Here is a 10,595-nt window from a genome sequence, read left to right on the forward strand (position 1 = left end):
TCAAGCCAATGCTCCTTTGCAACCAGAAAGGCCAGTTAAGGTGGTTGGGGATCTGATCAAGATGCCTCTGGACACCTTTCTTTGTATGTTTTTCAGGCATGTGTAGAAGCATAAATCAAAGGGTCAGGAGCAGGGCCAGGAAGCTCGCGACCTCGCTCCTTTCGTCTCGAATGGACCTTTGTTGTTTTCTATTAGATATCAAAAAAACTCAAATACTCAGAGATACAAAAAAAATCACTGGAGACACATAGAATCAGATGCAACTGAGTTTTATTGTGTAAGCAGGCATCAGCACAACACAACTCTATGAGTCAAACTCCGGAGCAAGACTGAAATTTCTTTGTTTGCGCACTCGTATTTATTGTGAAGATTTTCTGCTGAGTCGTCTCTTTCTTAATCCTTCCCACTTGGCTCTGTTTGTAACGGTATCCCACTTCTGCTGAGTTTACACTTTTTTTCCTTTCATCCTACCACCATAACGGTGTCATATTTCTGCTGAGCCTTCACTTTTTCTCCTTTTATCCTAAACCCCACCTCTTGACTCGTACTCATAATGTTTTTCCTAGACAATCTAAGACCACCTCCTCTTACTAGGGTCATTCTCAGGACAAGCTGTAATTCCCCTAACTTTCCACCAGTGTTTCTGAGCCCATCCTCATGCTATTTTTAGAAATGATGCCTAGGTACTTCTCCACCACAATGCTTAAATGCTCAGTGAGTGTGTGCATCATAGGAATACATGAAATAATAAACCAGTGTGTGATTTGTCAGTGCACAGAGTACATTGCTTCAACACGTGTCTTTCATAGTTCAACTTAAAGGTACAGTATACACACTTCAGTAACCATTACACTACACATGACCAACTGGTAGGAGACCCTGGGATAGACCTGGAACATGCTTGAGGGAATGCATATCTTCTGACCTGGAAACACTAAGGAGGAGTGCTTCGGGACAGTAAACGATACCCCAGGAACATTGTTGAAACAACCCACTGGTATGCCCCCACAGCCTCCCATGCTGTCTGAGGGCAAGGGAAGGCTGGGGGTAATGTTGCGTCAGGACTGAGGCATGGGCTTATGGGCTTTCGTGGCCCCTGGCCACTGTCACATCCTCTGCCCCGTCTGCTGCATCCAGCTGGCACCACGGATCTTCCTGTCCCTAAGCAGAATGAGGCTGCTTGGGCTGCTACAGCTGAGGCCCCTGCCAGCCCTGACCTCACTTCATGGTGCCTGACACCTTAGCACAGCGACGGGCTTCCTGGCCTTATTGAATCATCATGGATACATCAGGCCCAAACAAGGCAGAGGCAGGCTCACCATGCTGATTGAGCAGACACACCCTATCCTCTGGCTGCAGCATGGACTGTAACAGCCAGAGATGGTGCCTGGCCACCCAAAAACTTACCATAGCACTGGCAGCTGCATCACCCTGCTCTTTCCTGAGCTTTGGAAAAAGTGAGGAGACACGTCATAGTTCAGCTATTAGATCCGCACTACACCCCTCCTCTAGCTGGCCAACCAGATGGGACTGGTACAGGGACAGTATGGCACCCGTGTTTGCCAGCTGTGTCTGGACTGCCATGGCTCCATGCATTTTTCCAAACAAGCCATCCGTTACCTTGCAGTTTCTACTCAGGCAGTTCACCTTGCCCAGGAGGGACTTTGACGGAGCTACCAAGGCAGCCAAAGCCTGATCCATGTAGGGCAATGGCCCCCAGCCTATCCTCCCCCGGTTGTCAACTCCAACCATACAACAACAGAACCCCAACCAGCGTGCTCCTGCTGTCGGTGTTGTGAACTGACTCCTGACCACCTCCTTGAAATCATAAAGGAGAGGCACAAGGAACCTCGCCCCCCTGTTTCATCCTTAAAAAGGTGAAGGGGCGGGACCCTGATCAGCTGGCAGGCCGAGTCCCAGAGCCAAAGCATCCCAGCAAATAATTTCCTGAAGGAGAAGTGACTGCTGGTCATGCTTCTTTACAGGCACCTGCTGCCCCTCTGAGGCCAATTCATAATTCTCTAAGGGCCCAAGGTCAAGAATATCTATCTCCTCCTAAGACGACCCAGGGGAGGAGGGGCACCTATCCAACCCAGCAGAGCGCCCGGGAGCAAGGGAGTTCCTATATGACACAATCCGTTCACCCCTACTGAAACTGTAATAATGGAGGTGGGGGAGAGCTCTGATGGTTCCCCATCCCCCACTACCGGACCTGCAAACCTAGGGCACATAGCTGACTGCAGGCCCTGAGAAGGGGCTGGTGGACGTCTGCCAAATGAATGGCAATGGGCTTCCTTTTGCCAAGCAGACATGCAGAAGCAGTTCATGCATGAAGCTGGATTATCACCAGCAGCCACTACATGCTCAATTCCCAAACATAACACACAGTAGTCATGGCCACCCTCTCCTGCCAAGAAGCATTCTTTCAACAAAGACATAATCTACCAAACTCAAATTTCCTTACTTTTTGCGCTTAGTTTATTTAGAAAGAAAAAAGATAACACTTTAAAGAACTACACTAACATAGTTGACTTGAACACATCGTGGATTTACACCAACAGATGGCGCTCACATGCTCCAGTGGATCAGGCTAAGTCATTTCTTTTCAGGCCCTACTTAGTGCGAATCAGAAAAAAATGGTGCTGGCACGATTAAGACGGTAATCCATCTTGTGTGTCTTCATTGATCGACAGGTACGGTAAAAACTCTCTAGTTTATAGTTGCTCGTACTCATAGTTGTACTCACCGTCCTCCGCTTATCTGGGTCCGGGTCATGGGGGCAGCAGCCTCAGCAAAGAAGCCCAGATAGTCCTCTCCCCAGCCACTTCCGTCAGCTCTTCCGAGGGAACCCCGAGGCGTTCCCAGGCCAGCCAGGCGATGTAATCCCTCCAGCTTGTCTTGGGGTGGCCCTGAGGTCTCTTCCCGGTTGGAGGGAGGGGTCCAGAAGGCATCCTTACTAGATGCTCGAACCACCTCAACTGGCTCCTCTCGATGTGGAGGAGCAGCGGCTCTACTCCAAGTCCCTCCCGGATGTCCGAGCTCCTCACCCTATCTCTAAGGCTGAGCCCAGCCACCCTGCGGAGGAAACTCATTTCGGCCGCTTGAACTCGCGATCCTGTTCTTTCGGTCACTACCCAGAGCTTGTGACCATAGGTCAGGGTTGGAACATAGATCGACCGGTAAATCGAGAGCTTCGCTTTCTGGCTAAGCTCCCTCTTCACCACAATGGACCAGTTAAGCACCTGCATCACTGCTGATGCTGCCCCAATCTGCCTGTCAATCTCCCACTCCATCCTACCCTCACTCGTGAACCAGATCCCGAGATACTTAAACTCCTCCACCTGAGGCAGGACCTCCCCCCTGACCTGGAGTGGGCAATTCACCCTTTTCAGGCTGAGGACCATGGCCTCAGACTTGGAGGTGCTGATTCTCATCCCAGCCGCTTCACACTTGGCTGCGAATCATCCCAGAAAGAACTGGAGGTCACTGTTCAATGGGGCAAGGAGGACCACGTCATCCGCAAAAAGCAGAGACAAGATCCTCCTGCCAACAAACCTGACACCCTCCACCACTCGGCTGTGCCTAGAAATTCTGTCCATAAAAGTTATGAACAGAACCAGTGACAAAGGGCAGCCCTGGCGGAGTCCAACTCTCACCGGGAACAAGTCCGACTTACTGCCGGCCACGCGAACCAGACTCATGCTCCTTCGGTACAGGGACTGGATGACCCTAAGCAAGGGGCCACCAACCCCATACTCCCATAGCATCCCCCACAGGATGCCCCTGGGGACACGGTCATAAGCCTTCTCCAAATCCACAAAACACATGTGGACTGGTTGGGCAAACTCCCATGCCCCCTCCAGCACCCTGGCAAGGGTAAAGAGCTGGTGCACGGTTCGGCATCCGGGACGAAAACCACATTGCTCCTCCTCAATCTGAGGTTCAACTATTGACCGGACCCTCTTCTCCAGCACCCTGGAGTAGACCTTACCGGGTAGGCTGAGGAGTGTGATCACCCTGTAATTGGAACACACCTTCTGGTCCCCTTTCTTGAAGATGGGGACCACCACCCCGGTCTGCCACTCCAGAGGCACTGCCCCCGATGTCCATGCAATGTTGCAGAGGCGTGTCAGCCAGGACAGCCCTACAACATCCAGAGCCTTGAGATATCCAAGGTAAATCTCATCCACCCCCGGGGCTCCGCCGCCACGGAGTTGCTTCACTACCTCAGCAACTTCTGCCCCAGAAATTGGGTGACCCGCCCCCGAGACCCCCGGCTCTGTTTCCTCACTGGAATACGTGTTGGTGGGATTGAGGAGCTTCTCAAAGTATTCCTTCCACCACCCGACAATGTCCCCAGTTGACGTCAGCAGCTCCCCGCCCCCACTGTAAACAGTGTGAGCAAGCTGTCGCCTTCCGTGACTGCCGCAGCTGCGCTCTACTTGGCCCGCCAGTACCCGCCAGCTGCTTCCGGAGACCCACAGACCAACCATGCCCTGTAGGCCTCCTTCTTTAGCCTGACGGCTCCCCTCACCTCTGGTGTCCACCAGGGATTACCCTGTGACTGGCCCCAAAAGCCTTGCGACCACAGCTCACAACCGCCGCCTCAACAATGGCAGAGCTGAACAAGGCCCATTCAGACTCAATGTCCCCCTCTGCCCTCGGGACGCGGTCAAAGCTCTCCTCGAGGTGGGAGTTGAAGATCATCTTGACCGGTTCTTCTGCCAGGCATTCCCAGCAGACCCTCACTGCTCGTTTGGGCCTGCCAGGTCAGTTGATCAGGTCAGTTGATCAGCTGACAGCTCTGCTCCTGTCTTCCCCCGAGTGTCCAAAACATATGGCCGCAGGTCAAATGATATGACTACAGAATCAATCATCGACCTGCGACTTAGGCTCTCCTGGTGCCACGTGCACCTATGGACATCCTTATGCTCGAACATGGTGTTAGTTATGGCCAAACTGCGACCCGCACAGAAGTCCAATAACTGAACACCACTCGGGTTCAGATCGGGCAGGCCGTTCCTCCCAGTCACGCCCCTCCAGGTCCTGCTGTCATTGCCCACGCCAGAGAGGGAACATTCCAATTCCCAAGAGTCAACTTCTGTAGCCGAGGATCGGACCGCCAAGGCCCCCGCCTTGGTCTGCTGCCCGATCCACAATGCACCACTCCCTTCTGGATCCCTCTGCGGGTGGTGGGCCTGCAGGGGGACGAGCCCATGTAGCTGGTTTGGGCCGGGCCCGGCCGGACGCCATGGGCACGCACACGGGCCCCAACCCCAGGCCTGGCTCCAGGGCGGGACCCCGGTAACCCTGTGGGCCAGGTACACATTCTCCTGTTGTTATCCATCATGAAGGGTCTTTTGATTCGTTCTTCGTCCCTTGACCCTTCGCCCAGAACCAACCTGCCATGGGAAACCCTACCAGGGGCAAAATGCCCCCGACAGCATAGCTCCTAGGGTCACTAGGGCACTCAAACTCCTCCACCACAAAAAGGTGACAGTTCTCGGACCAAGTTGCATGATTCATAATTGTTAAAAAGAACTGTTTCACTGACTCCTTTATAACATCACTGACTCCTGACTCCTCACTCCTCTAAAGCTACTGGCAGGTTCTGCAACTTTTCTGGAAAACTTAAACTTGCCATAAAACAAAAAGCCTAACTTAATCTCTTGTAGGTCATACTTAGGCCTTTACTGTGGTTTAAAGACTGACATCCATAGAAAAGTTTGGTCTTATTTTAAACCAGAGCATCTGCTGATTAATTTGATGTCTGATATGTTATGATCCACTGAAGTTACCATATGATTTGAAGTCTTTTTTTTTTGTTGTTGTTGTTCTTTATGCCATCTTGACTGTAAAGGAGCAGGGAGGGGCCAATTCTGCCGGGCATTACTGTGCCGTGGTCCGGCCACCATGGCTGTGACCCAGTTTTGTTATATCAACCAAACAGCGCTTCAACCCAAAGTAAGTCCTTAGGCTAAATAATTAAATGGTTTCATTTGTGTCTATTTTAATTTTGTTCATTGTAGTTATTTCCTACTTTGTTGTGCTGTAGCCTACAGACAAAGCTAATGCTGTTCAAAGTTCAGTCATGAATGACATGGATCAAAGATTTGTGGCTGTGTTTTAAAAATGCATTCATCCTCATAATTACATTGTATCTATATTTTAAATACAGTGAACTCAGTCTGCTCTGGGCAACACACCACAGCCTTGTCAAAAGTAAACAAGTTACATAATTAAATTAGCTTCTTTAGAGTCTTCTGAAACATGCTGACCACATCTGCTAGAATCATCAATTGTCTAGAGTGGCAGCGATCAGCTTTGATCCTTGATTTTCTAGTTTTGTTTTGTTTTGTTTTGTTTTGTTTCAAGGGCCTCTTATGGGCAGTGAAAGAAGTGTTACATACAATATTATCACCTTATAAACCTCTTGCCTCATGCTGTGCTCAGCAGAGAAGAACTGCTGACCCAAACTGGGGATATCATTGGGCTGTGGAAGGAACAATTTGAGGAATTCCTGAACCCAGCCATCACATCCACCGTGGAGGAGGCAGTGCCTGAAGACTCGGGGGAACTCTTGCCCATATATCCCTGGCAGAGGTTGCTGAGGTAGTCAAAAAGCTCCCCAGCAGCAAGGTGCTGGGTGTGGATGAGATTCACCTTGAAATGCTGAAGGCTCTGGACACTGTTGGGCTGTCTTGGCTGACATGCCTTTTCAGTGTTGCATGGAGGTTGGGTATGGTGCCTGTAGAGTGGCAGAACTGGGTGGTGGTGCCCATTTTCAAAAAAGGGGGCCGGAGGGTGTGCTCCAACTGTCGGGGTATCACACTGTTCAGCCTCCCGGCTAAAGTTTACTCCAAGGTACTGGAATTGAGGCTCTGACTGATTGTCAAGCCCTGGATTCATGAAGAGCAATGCAGATTCTGTCCTGACCGTGCAACAGTGGACCAGCTCTTTACCCTTGCAAGGCTACTGGAGCAGTTGCAGGAGTTTGCCCATTCAGTCTACATACAGTACAGGCCAAAAGTTTGGACACACCTTCTCATTCAATGCGTTTTCTTTATTTTCATGACTATTTACATTGTAGATTCTCACTGAAGGCATCAAAACTATGAATGAACACATGTGGAGTTATGTACTTAACAAAAAAAGGTGAAATAACTGAAAACATGTTTTATATTCTAGTTTCTTCAAAATAGCCACCCTTTGCTCTGATTACTGCTTTGCACACTCTTGGCATTCTCTCCATGAGCTTCAAGAGGTAGTCACATGAAATGGTTTTCCAACAGTCTTGAAGGAGTTCCCAGAGGTGTTTAGCACTTGTTGGCCCCTTTGCCTTCACTCTGCGGTCCAGCTCACCCCAAACCATCTCGATTGGGTTCAGGTCCGGTGACTGTGGAGGCCAGGTCATCTGCCGCAGCACTCCATCACTCTCCTTCTTGGTCAAATAGCCCTTACACAGCCTGGAGGTGTGTTTGGGGTCATTGTCCTGTTGAAAAATAAATGATCGTCCAACTAAACGCAAACTGGATGGGATGGCATGTCGCTGCAGGATGCTGTGGTAGCCATGCTGGTTCAGTGTGCCTTCAATTTTGAATAAATCCCCAACAGTGTCACCAGCAAAACACCCCCACACCATCACACCTCCTCCTCCATGCTTCACAGTGGGAACCAGGCATGTGGAATCCATCCGTTCACCTTTTCTGCGTCTCACAAAGACACGGCGGTTGGAACCAAAGATCTCAAATTTGGACTCATCAGACCAAAGCACAGATTTCCACTGGTCTAATGTCCATTCCTTGTGTTTCTTGGCCCAAACAAATCTCTTCTGCTTGTTGCCTCTCCTCAGCAGTGGTTTCCTAGCAGCTATTTGACCATGAAGGCCTGATTCGCGCAGTCTCCTCTTAACAGTTGTTCTAGAGATGGGTCTGCTGCTAGAACTCTGTGTGGCATTCATCTGGTCTCTGATCTGAGCTGCTGTTAACTTGCGATTTCTGAGGCTGGTGACTCGGATGAACTTATCCTCAGAAGCAGAGGTGACTCTTGGTCTTCCTTTCCTGGGTCGGTCCTCATGTGTGCCAGTTTCGTTGTAGCGCTTGATGGTTTTTGCGACTCCACTTGGGGACACATTTAAAGTTTTTGCAATTTTCCGGACTGACTGACCTTCATTTCTTAAAGTAATGATGGCCACTCGTTTTTCTTTAGTTAGCTGATTGGTTCTTGCCATAATATGAATTTTAACAGTTGTCCAATAGGGCTGTCGGCTGTGTATTAACCTGACTTCTGCACAACACAACTGATGGTCCCAACCCCATTGATAAAGCAAGAAATTCCACTAATTAACCCTGATAAGGCACACCTGTGAAGTGGAAACCATTTCAGGTGACTACCTCTTGAAGCTCATCGAGAGAATGCCAAGAGTGTGCAAAGCAGTAATCAGAGCAAAGGGTGGCTATTTTGAAAAAACTAGAATATAAAACATGTTTTTAGTTATTTCACCTTTTTTTGTTAAGTACATAACTCCATGTGTTCATTCATAGTTTTGATGCCTTCAGTGAGAATCTACAATGTAAATAGTCATGAAAACAAAGAAAACGCATTGAATGAGAAGGTGTGTCCAAACTTTTGGCCTGTACTGTATGTTGTGTGGACTTGGAGAAGGCTTACGACCACGTCCCTCAGGGGGGCTTGTGGGGGGGACTGCTGGACTATGTACCTCACTGCTACGAGCTATCCAATCCCTATATGACTAAAGTGAGAGCTGCGTCCGCATACTCGGTGCAAAGTCAACAATGTTCTCCGTGGGTGTTGGTCTTCGCCAGGGTTGTCCCTTGTCACCGATCCTGTTTATGATATTCGTGGACAGGTTTCCGAGGGACAGCCAGGGGGAGGAAGGGGTCCAGCATGGGGACCGCAGAATTGTATCTTCACTTTTCACAGATGATGTGGTTCTGTTGTCTTCATCATCTAGCAATACACTGGGGCGATTTGCAGCTGAGTGTGAAGCGGTCGGGATGAGAGTCAGCACCACCTGGATGGATGGATGGATGGATGGATGAACGGACAGACGGACGGATGGATGTATGGATGTATGGATGGATGGGGCAGGGAAACAAGCATTACATAGAACATTACTACCTTATAAAGTTGATATGGCTATTGTACCTGGTCAGTGTAAGTCCAACATTGATTCTCCTTTTAGCTCTGTTTTGGTCTCCACCAACTATTTAGCTGCTAAATGCTTTACTTTGTTAACCATCGAGTTGCTAACTTTGCTTGTCTGACATTTGGTGCTGGGCAGGTGAAGGTGGCTGTCAAGCTGAAAAAGGGGGCCTTTTGGCCTTGGCCAGTCCAGGGGTCTCCTGAAGCAACAGGCAAGTACTTGGGGGCCAGAAGGGCTGCACCCACAATGGTTGCAAGAACAAAAACCTGAATGTGGTAGGAGTTTTGGGAGGCTATAGGGAAGGATTTTTGGTTGGCCTCATGGAAGATCTGTGCTTGCACAATGGCAGACCAGGGTTGTGGTTTCCAGTTTTATAGAAGGAGGCCTGAAATTGTGCACCAATTATCAGGTTTAATCGCATTGCTCAGCTTCCATAACAAACATTACTGCAGGGTGCTGGAAACAAGGCTCTGACTGATGTTGAAGATCCATGGGGAGCAATGTGCATTCTGTGTTGGCCCTGAAACATGTGCTTTATGGACTTGGAAAAGGCTCATGACTGTGTCCCCAGGGCAGTCCTGTGGGGGAGTATCGGGTACTAGGTCCCTTGCTACAAGCCATTAGGGTTTTTTCATAACATAAGTGGTACAGAGTCAAATACTTTGTCAGTGGGTGATGGCCTCCACCAGGGCTGTCCCTTGTAACCAACTGTGTTTGTGATATTCTTGGACAGGATCTCAAGGCACAGCTGAAGGCAGGAGAGTGTCTGCTTTGGGAACCTTTAAATTGTATCTCTCCTCTTTGTAGACAATGTGGCTCTATTTGTTTCATCAGGCTGTGACCTCCATTGCTCACTGGGGCGGGTTGCAGCATATTGAGAGGCAAATCAAACGAGAGTCAGTATCTCCAAGTCTGAGGCCATGGTAATGGTGAACTACTTCCTCTGGATGGGTAGGGAGTTTTTGCCCAAAGAAAAAGAGTTCAAGTCTTGGTATCTTGTTCACAAGGGAGGGTAAAACAGAATGTGAGATTGACAGGTGGATTGGTGCAGAATGATGAGGGCACTGCACCACACCGTAATGGTAAAGAGGCAGCTTAGGCAGAGAGCAAAGCTTCCAATTAAGTGGTTGATCTATGGCCCAACCCTCACCTATGAATATGAGCTTTGGCTAGTGACCAAAAGAACTAGACTGTGAGTACAAGTGGCTGAATTGCATTCCCCAGCAGATGCTTAATGCAAGATACTTCTGGGTGCCGCCTTTTGGAAGTTTTTCAGGCATGTGCAACTGGTATGAGACCCCAGGACAGACCCACTACAGGCTGCAGGGACTGTATAGCTCATCTGGCCTGGGAACGCCTCACTCAGGATCCGCAAGGAGAAGTCTGAAAATGGTGCTTAGGAGGGACGCCTGAACAACCATGCATAGAC

The sequence above is a fragment of the Epinephelus lanceolatus genome, chromosome 4 (genome assembly GCF_041903045.1).
Source record: "Epinephelus lanceolatus isolate andai-2023 chromosome 4, ASM4190304v1, whole genome shotgun sequence".
Classification (NCBI taxonomy): domain Eukaryota; kingdom Metazoa; phylum Chordata; class Actinopteri; order Perciformes; family Serranidae; genus Epinephelus; species Epinephelus lanceolatus.